This window comes from Pseudorasbora parva, chromosome 5 (assembly GCF_024679245.1).
Source record: "Pseudorasbora parva isolate DD20220531a chromosome 5, ASM2467924v1, whole genome shotgun sequence".
In the NCBI taxonomy this organism is placed as follows: domain Eukaryota; kingdom Metazoa; phylum Chordata; class Actinopteri; order Cypriniformes; family Gobionidae; genus Pseudorasbora; species Pseudorasbora parva.
Window position 1 is genome coordinate 46,703,895 of NC_090176.1, and position 10,395 is coordinate 46,714,289.

At 41.8% G+C, this 10,395-nt stretch overlaps 1 protein-coding gene across 5 annotated transcripts in view; it reads left to right on the plus strand.

Annotated features, from left to right (window-relative positions):
- The window catches only part of abcb11a (ATP-binding cassette, sub-family B (MDR/TAP), member 11a), a 92,928-nt gene that overhangs the window by 24,358 nt on the left and 58,175 nt on the right, over window positions 1-10,395 (plus strand). For all 5 annotated transcript variants that reach the window (XM_067444523.1, XM_067444527.1, XM_067444522.1 and 2 more), the window contains one exon: window positions 8,113-8,273. The gene's annotated coding sequence lies outside the window, so the exon portion shown is untranslated. The remainder of the gene's footprint in view (window positions 1-8,112; window positions 8,274-10,395) is intronic.

Sequence of the window (10,395 nt, forward strand, 5' to 3'; positions counted from 1 at the left end):
GCCATAGCCAATAAGTCATGCAGATGGAGTTATCACTTTTTCGTTGGTCAAGCTTCTCATTTCTGCACCAATTGTAGCTGGAGCATCCACACTCCTTATCACTATCAAACCTAATGGATCTTTGCCCGAAATGTCTACTCCAATTTTTATATAGGTGTACACTGCATCCCCTCCGTCTTTTAGTTTAAGTACTATCTTATTCATCTTTTTCTTATTCCATCCACTGTCATATCCTCTAAACAGGGAGAATCTAAATAAGATATTATTAGGTTTCCATGAATGGCACTATTCGCCTTATTCACCTGGCGGCCATTTTGAAAACTCTAACGCCGTTGTAGGGGTACACAAACCCGGAAGTTGGACTCCAATACAGTACTAATCAGTAGCAGCATTCTGTGTCACTCACTTTCTGCCTGCTGTGTGTAACAAAATCATGTAATATGTTCTGTAATAATCACTGATAATATGTTTTCACTGATAATATGTAATAAGTTTTCATTTGTTAATGTTTTTTTAATTTTCCTCCTAATGTAATTTCTAATGTTCTGCCCTTTTCTGGTACGTTTTTCCATACTTACAATATACAAGCAGGCCATTTGTATTCCTCCATACCAATAAATGTACATAGTTACCATTTACAAACCTAGACCAGTATGCCTATCAATGTTTTTGAATGACTTATTTCTTTCTGATGTTCTGACCAGTTGTAAAGTTATGAAAGACATTATCCATGTGTAATAAAATTGTACTTTATTCTTTAGATAAATGGACATTTTATTTTACAAATATGAAGATCCAGTAGCTTATACATACACATATCTCCCACATGTAAATTAACTGTATCAACTATAATACTGATCTGCCCACGTTGACACTATATGATAGATTAAAATAAGCTGATAACATCACCGTTTTCTCCAGAATGACTGCAGCCGAATCAAATTTTGTTGCAATATTGTCCTGTTTAACACCGTGAAGCTGCTTTGGAACAGTAGGTATTGTAAAAGCACTAAATAAAGCTGACTTGACATGTCCCAGTCTTGCTATTGCTAGAGTCTTTCGAACTTCGTCTGTAGTAAAATGCAGAAATTACGACCAGGATCCCTTCTGATATTTTTTTAAATCCACTCTCCATGTAATCCCTTATCCTCCGGAAAACGGTGAAAGGTTTGTCCTCTGTAGGATTTTTTCCTGAGTGACGAAGTGCAGTGAAACAGAATGCTGCTACTGATTAGTACTGTATTGGAGTCCAGCTTCCGGGTTTGTGTACCCCACAACGGCGTTAGAGTTTTCAAAATGGCCGCCAGGTGAATAAGGCGAATGGCCCAGATGGCTCAAAAGTGGTAGAGGGCCATATGCAACATATACATCGTACCCCCTCCAGGCTGTCAGAGTTTCTCCACAATCAATAACTTCACATAAGTCAAATTCCCACATGGCATCTTTCCCTTCCAATTTTTTTTTCTAGCACTAGCTTTACTTCCCCTGGATGATTCACTTCCTGAGTCACCTTATCTCTTTTTTGCTTACCGTCCTCCTTTTCATAGCATTTTTCTATGATACCAAATATGGTCCCTACTATTATTATGGCCAAAAGTGTCACCATTCCCAGCACTTTCCAATTTTCCCACAGCCTCATTGTTGTCGTTGGTTGAGGATGAGTCTTTAAAACTACGAAACACTCTGGTCACTGTTGACACAAAATTATAATAAACAAAACAATCAGTAATAACCTTAAACAATATAAAACAATGAGTAAAAATACTGAGTAATTTGTTATTAAGAAAAATGTAAAAAAAAAAATGTTAAGAAAAATGTTAAAAATGTTAATGATCACAAAATGAACCCAGTAATATCTCCTTCTCTCTTCTTCCTTTCTACTTCAATAGGCTATATACCGTGATCTTTATCCTTCAAATACTTCCCCCAATATCTTGACCACTTCTTTAAATTCCAATTTGTCTAATCCGCAGCCTAACCGTGGTACTGACACACTTTTCACTCCGTTCTCCACGCACCACTCTCTCATCTCAACTAGGCTCTCTGTGAGTGTACTGTACGAGGGCAAGTCAGTACACCAGAATTTAGTCCCTAAGTGGAAAACAAACTGTCTCCCTCTCTTATTACTGCACACTGTCCAGGCTGCTTTCTCTGCTGTTTTATCTTGAACACCCTGTATCTCTCACAAATTTGTTTCGCTAATCCCTGCCCCCAATGCACAGTCTGCACTTATACAATGAGCAATTGTTTCTGATTCAGGTGTGTCAAAAATGTCTTCTGTTTTGAATTGTATGTTAGAGTGAGTCGGTGTGATGTTTAACTGAGTTACTGTGTCGGTCAGTTGTGGTGCCAAACCCGTTTCCTCAGAATTCCCAGGAGTTTGTACTCCACTAGTTATCTGTTTCTCTGTTTGTTCCTCTTGTTCGTCCCCCTCTTGGACCTGCGCAGCCAGGTCCAACCATGTCTCAGTCAATGACCTGCTGGGTGGAGCACATACAATACAAGAAGAAATATGATACCAAATATCACCACGACCCTCCAATTGGAAGCAATGTGATGTGCTGGCTCTAACACGCAGTGGGGCAGACCACCGCGAGGCGGACCACTTCCTCCGAAACTGTCTCAGGCGGACCCACTCCGAGCTGCAGGGTGGTGGGTCAGGGAGCTTGTCAGAAATCTGAGGGGAAAAAACACTTATCAGAGAAGTTAGTTTGTCAAAAAAATGGTTTGGCAGCCAGTGTTAGTGTATCTCCACACGGAAGTCCTGCTGCTGGACCTGGAAATTGTCGGCCAGTCAATAACTCGTAATGGGGGGAACCCTGTACATCTGTTAACAGAGGAATGAATAGTCATTAGTGCAATTGGTAAGTCATTTAGCCAGTTCAGGCCTGTGGATGCAGATATTTTCTAGTATAGTATTGACCATTCACAGCCTTAACTACAGCATACCCTGCACATAAAGACTCTGAGGTATGTCTTTAACAGCAGCCGTCAGTAAATAGCTCCATCACCCCCTTTCCTGTCAACTTGTCTGCCTTTAAGTCTGCTCTAATTTTTTAATCAGCTTCAGTAATTGGTGCACAGTCATATGACTCCGCTTTACACATCAACTCTGCCATATTCACTCCCTCATGTGATGGGAAGAGATTTTCTTAACCTAACTTCTGGTAGGTTGTTGCTGGGGTTGGGTAATGTGCCTTCAATGCTCTACTCAAATCAGAAATGTGTTTAATGGTTGGTCATTCTCCACACCCTCAGTCCCAGCATCTGTTTCTAGTGCTGATAATTTTGACATAGGCACCAGGCTTCCAAGTAGCATCCTAACATCACCCATAGCTAATTCCACTCCACTTGTCAATGCAGTTAATTTGGTCAGCCACTTTACTCCCCTTTGGGTAATACTTGGTAATTGTGCCTCTATTGCTGTTATGTCAGAATGTGACCAGGGCTTATATATCTCTCCTTTATCTTTGTCCATCAGTGGACATTGATAATTTCCTGTCATCATATTGAATCAGTGGACATTGATAATTTCCTGTCATCATATTGAATCAGTGGACATTGATAATTTCCTGTCATCATATTGAATCAGTGGACATTGGTAATTTCCTGTCATCATATTGAAAGCTCTGCTCTTTGATCTGGTATCATATTTATGCTGTCCTGATCCTCCTTCTACATTCCATACCTCCTGCATGCCGTTCCCAGGTATCACCTTCTGCCTTTTTCCTCTCTCCTCTCTCTGTACACCTGCTCCCTGTTATGCGCAACATCCTGTCCCCACCATCTTAACCCATTTCCCTCTACCACTAGTCTGCTCACTTCCTCTTTCTGTTTCAGCTCAGAGCAGCAGCTCACCACATCCTGTTCTTCCACCAGGTTTTTTAACCTCTCTCTGCTTTGTCTATTCTGTTCAAAATCACTCAACCTCCTTTTTTCATAATTCAAATCATGCCTTAATTTACTCAGTTTCCAATTCTACCAACCTTTCCTTCACAATTAACTCGTCCTCCCTTTATGTCATATACTGGTGCCATTAATGGAGCAGATGGGTTGCATTGGGGTGGGGAACCTACTGTACTGCTAATTTTTTCTTCTGATTTACATTTATGCATTTAGCAGACGCTTTTATCCAAAGTGACTTACAATTCAGGAGAACAGGAAGCGATCCGTCAAGAAGAGGCAAAGAAACACAAAAAGTGCCCCAAATACCAAGATTTGTATACCGATCAGAGTAGCAAAAAACAGAAAAGGGAAGAAGAATGGAACAATAGAGGAGGAAAGAGTTTTTTTTTTTTTTTTATAATGTAAGATTAAGTGCTGGAAGAGGAAGAGATGAGTTTTTACCTGTCTTTTGAATGAAGCGAGTGATTCTGTCGTGCGTATGGAGGACGGAAGATCGTTCCACCAACCAGGAACAATAAAAGAAAAAGTTCTGGAGAGGGATTTCATGCCTCTCTGTGATGGTACTACAAGCCTCCGCTCATTAGCTGAGCGAAGGCTTCTGGTGGGTGTGTAGACGCGTAGGAGTGAGTCGAAGTATGCGGGTGCTGAGCTTGTGGAAGATCCATAAGCAAGAGTCAGAGCTTTGAATTTGATCCGGGCAGCTAGTGGTAGCCAATGCAGAGAGATGAATAGAGGTGTGACATGACACAAGCATTTACTTGCTAAAAAATATTTGTGCATGCCAGCAACAAGTGTCCCACCTTGTGAGAGATTTTTTTCAAAGGATATATATATATATATATATATATATATATATATATATATATATATATATATATATATATATATATTATAAGAAGAACTTAGTCAACTTTATATATATATATATATATATAAATATAAATATAAATATATAAAGTTGACTAAGTTCTTCACCAGCAGAGCAATTCATATTTTTGAATAAAAATGTTATGTAACAAATGACACATTGTGGGTTTATTTCTTTTAATAATCTTAATTTTTCATGACAAAAAAACAAAAACAAAAGACTAAAGTTATTTACAATGAGGAGGCTACAGGTTACAAAACCAAGTAGTTGTCAGGTAGATGTTAAAAACGTGTTTTTTGGTTTTTTACATACAAAAGTAGATCACTGGTGGGGTTATTTCAGATAAATACACGCAAGTGTCCACTAGATGTCGCCAAGGAGACGGGTGTCGGGTGTTGTTTCGGTTGTTTCGAAGCTTCAGCACATTTGCTTCAACTGTTTCAGAGCTTCACGAAGCCTCGGTCTGCCCATCACTAGCAAATGGTCAGGGCAGGCAGCAAACAGGCAAGAATCAGAGTCCAGGCAAACAAAGATCAAGGGCAGGCAGAACAGGTTCGTAAGCAGTAATCCAAAGCAGAGTCAAACACAGGCAGTGAGGCAGGAATAAATACAGGGAATAACGCTCACAAATAATAATAATAATAATAATAATAATAATAAATTTTATTTATAATGCACTTTATATTAAACAAAATCTCAAAGTGCTACAGAATTTAAAAAAACAAAAAAAACAATCAACAACAATAAATAAATAAAACCGAAAAATAAAATAAAATAAATTAAACAAGTAGCAAGTCAATTAAAAGCTCTGCTAAAAAGGTGGGTTTTAAGACCACGCTTAAAAGTATCTATAGTCTGTGGAGTCCGCAGGTGGTCAGGGAGAGCATTCCACAGACTGGGGGCTGCAGAGCAGAAGGCCCGATCCCCCATAGTACGGAGATTGGCTGTGGGAGTTTTGAGGCGATACAGCGAAACAGAGCGGAGGTTACGAGTGGCTGTTTGTGTGGTGAGGAGTTCCTTGAGATAGGAGGGAGCATCACCATGGATGCACTGGTGCGTAAGGAGAGAGATCTTGTACTCAATCCTAAACGACACAGGAAGCCAGTGGAGTGATTTTAGAATGGGGGTGATATGGTCGTATTTGCGCGCCCTCATGAGGATCCTAGCAGCGCTGTTCTGAATACACTGCAGCCTCTGGAGATTTTTGCTAGGGATGCCAATAAGGAGCGCATTGCAGTAGTCCAGCCTGGAGGAGATAAAGGCATGGACAAGCTTCTCCGCATCAGCCAGTGATAGAATGGGACGAAGTTTGGCAATGTTTCTGAGGTAGAAGAAGGAGGTCTTACACAGGTGTTTGATGTGCGCTTCAAAAGTAAGCTGTGATTCCATTCTGACCCCCAGATTCGTGACTGAAGTGGAAAGAGGAATGACCTGATCAGAGAAAGCAATGCTGGTGATAACGGACTTCTGGACCTGAAGTGGAGTGCCGACTAGGATAGCTTCAGTTTTGGAGCTGTTTAGCTGCAGAAAGTTTTGCTTCATCCACGCCTTTATCTCATCCAGGCAAGTGATCAAAGTGGATGGTGTGAGGTCAGCAGAGGGAGATGAACTTGTCCTAAAGTAAAGTTGGAGTGTCATCAGCATAGCAGTGAAAATAAATCCCATGCCGGTTGATGAGACGGCCAAGGGGGAGCATGTAGAGTATGAACAGGGTGGGTCCGAGCACAGAGCCTTGAGGGACACCGCAGGTGACATTGTGTGACAGGGATGTAGCTTCTCCTAACGCAACATATTCAGTTCTCCCAGTGAGATAAGAAGAAAACCAGTTGTGGACCGAGTCAGAGAGACCAATGGTGGAATGTAAACGGTGAAGGAGGATGTTATGGTCAACTGTATCGAAAGCTGCAGTTAAGTCCAGGAGGATGAGAAGGGATGGGGAACCAGCATCTGCCGCCATCAAAAGATCGTTTGTGACCCTGACCAAAGCTGTTTCTGTGCTGTGCCCTGAGCGGAAACCAGACTGAAATTTCTCATAAAGATGGTTATGCTCCAAATGGACCTGAAGCTGTGCAGCAACAACTTTTTCCAGCACCTTAGAGAGGTATGGGAGGTTGGAGATGGGCCTGTAGTTGTCATTAACATCTGGGTCTAAAGTAGGTTTTTTCAGAAGTGGTCTGATGATAGCAGTTTTAAGAGATGAAGGAACATGGCCAGCCTGGAGGGAATTATTAATAATCTTGGTAATGAATGGACTTAAGACACTGAGGTTAGATTTTACCAAGGCTGTAGGAAAAGGATCCAGTGCACAGGTGGATGGTTTCATTTTTCTGATGATGTCCTCAACCTCGAGCTGTGTGATGATGGAGAAGCAGCAGAGATGTTGGAAGGTCCCTGGCTGTGGATCAACAGACGGGACAGGCAGAGCGGAGGTGCTAGATAGGAGCAAGTGGATGTTGTCTACTTTGTTCCTAAAAAAGGTCATGAACTTATTGCACCTCTCTTCTGTGGCTTCTGAAAAAGAGTGAGTTTGCGGTTTGAGGATGTGATTTATAGTGGAGAAAAGCTTCTTGGAGTTTCCAGGATTATTGTTGATGATGCTAGAGTAGAACTGTGACTGAGCATCTCTTAAAGACCTTGCGTAGGCCTTCTGATGAACTCTATAGGCTTGCCTATGAACAGTGAGTCCTGAGAGCTTGAGACCCCTCTCAAGTACGCGCCCAACCGTCTTCATCTTCCGCAGTTCGCTGGTGTACCAGGGTGCTGAGCGCGAGAAGGTGACCATTCTAGTTATGACAGGTGCGTGAAGATCTAGAAGGCTGCTCAGAGACTTGTTGTAGAAATGTAGCCGGAGCAAACAAGACTTCGCAAAGAATGCGTGTGAGAGCAGAGTTTTGTAGGCATGATGATTAGGTGTGTGTGCAGTAATCAGTCCAGAGTAAGAGTGTATGGGAAATGAAGTCCGATATGAGGTTAGTAGGCTACTCTGGGGAGTTCGACCTCTGGTGGAATCTTCACCTGCGTTGGTGACAATTATTTTATTATTTAGATGTCTTTTTTTCTAAACATGCAACAATAATATGCTTTATAATATGCACTTGAGCCATACACAATTTACAATAGGGCTTTAATATGACAGGTCGAAATGATTATTATTATTAATGTTAAATGTCACATGTCTATTAAAGATGAACGAAACCTTATTGTAAAGTGTAACAGAAAAAAACAATATTTGGAGCTGTTCCATTGCAAATTAATGTAATTCTAGTATTATGTATCTCCTGTTATAGTAGCCTAGGCTATTTACTAATATTTATATTAAAAAAAATATTTTGTACCAGGACGTGTTTCTCTTGGATGCCGTTGACGTGACCGGAGTGTCTGAAGAACCAGACCGCCGCGGCGACGAGCGCTACAGAGGCCTGTGAAAGCCAGCAGCACAGTGGGTCACCTGCGGTGAAGAGGATGGAGGAATACACACTCACCTTTCCAGCCGTTTATGGTTAGATATGATCATTATACTGATTTTCATTTCATTTGACAGGCCACATTTTCCCCCCAATTACTAGATGAATTATTACACTTAGTAGGCAAATGTACAAAACACTGCACTAAGAAATACTGAATCTAACAAATCAACATCTAGCCAATAACATCATATTTTAAAGCAAAACATAACTAGAAAATATTTACTGTAGCCTAATAGGCCTAGCCTAGCCTAGATCCCCAGGCGGATAGACTATGGAAGCACCAATTAGCCTACACCACGTCCGTCCGAAGGACGGACCAATCACAGCTCATACAAGGAGCCTACCCCCTACCTATGTATGGCTATGATCCCGTAAACAGCATTCTGAGCATGCTTTTCCCCCGTGTTATGACCAAGGGGGTAATCTAGCACTCGGAAAGCGTTCCACCCATAGGGGCGGCCATTGCTAACCAAGCCATCACCTGCTGTTAGCATCCCATTGACTCCCATTCATTTTTGAGTCACTTTGACAGTGAATAACATTACATCTGAGGCGTTTAAAGACTCCATTTGTCCATTGTTTATTTCTAAAGAAACACGACGCATAAAAGGCTCCATTACCTTGTATCTTAAACTATCGCCCCGTAGAAGCTGTCTTTGTAAAAATAGGCTAACCAACGCGACACTGTTGCACAGTAGAGAAATTACCGTATAGACAGGAGGAGACGCTCAGAAGCAATCTTTTACTGTCTATGAGGCAGTGGGGGGGACGTGGAAACAAAGTCCAATAAAGTCAAGGGAGAAAAATGGGGAGAAGCCGATAGGGAGCCAAAAGCAACGGGACAAAACATTTAAACAACGTGATTCAGATTTCCCTTTCCACAACTACTAGAAGACCTATAACTGTCAGACAGGTTGCTTACGTCACATCTACGTCGTCAAGCTTAGTCTGAGCCTGCGCACTTCGCTCAGCCATTAGGAAGTGAGTGCCTCTGATTGGCCTAATTTTCCGCTGTTGGGATAGCTCTGTCCATTTCTTGTACTGTCTATGGTGTTATGTGAGTAGGGAAGCTTGGTGAGATACCGCACTCTGTTCTTAGAGAACCGGGGTTACGCAAGTAACCTAACGCTCTCTTTCAAACAAATCGCTCAGTATCTCACATATGGGAATGATATAGCCAACTCCCGAAACTCATGCTTTACAAAGCCGCCAAACAGACCCAGCAAAAATGAAAGATAACCTTTTAATTCCCCAGAGCGCCAACCTTGAGAACTGCATGAGCCATTGAAGGCGCTGTGACATCCAGATGCTAAAATCTGATAAATGTATGAGGGGAAGCCCAGCTTGCAGCTGCACAAATATCTCTTACCGAAATCCCCTTAAACAACGCCCAAGACGTAGCCATACCTCTTGTAGAATGAGCCTTTAAACCCGCTGGGGAATTAAAGCCCATAGACGTATAGGCCAATTCAATCGCCTCTACCATCAAATGGGAAAGGCGCTGCGAGGAGATCGGCTTACCCTTACACTGGGTGGCCCATGAAACGAATAGCCTAACTGATCATTCTTCCTGAACGATCGAGTCCTGTTTATGTAATAGCGTACCGCCCGTACAGGACACAAAGTGTGCAATTTCCGCTCCTCCTCCTGATTATATGGGGGTAATCAAGGGGATAATCTAGCACTTGGAAAGCGTAGCACTCATAGGGGCGTCCATTGCTAACCAAGCCATCACCTGCTGTTAGCATCCCATTGATTTCCATTAATTTGTGTCACTTTGACAGTGAATAACTTTACATCTGTGGTCCATTGTTTATTTCTAAAGAAACACAACAAAGTATAAAATGCTCAATTGCCTTTATCTTATAATATCTTTCACGGTTGATACAAAGAAAAACTGGTGCGAGGATCCAAGTTCAAAAAAGGAGATATTTATTTAACAAATAAAATAAACTTAAAGCAAAAACTAGGGATGGCTGACAGAAACCTGACGTTTCGACGGTGTGTCGAGATCCCGAAGCGCAGATGCTTCGAAACGCTGCTCCGAGCTGTGATTCGACACACCAATGTCACGTGACTACCGCTAAACGAAGCACCAAAGTATTTCATCAGGTGCGCCTGTCGAAACTGCTTAGATTAAAAGGGGCAGGAACA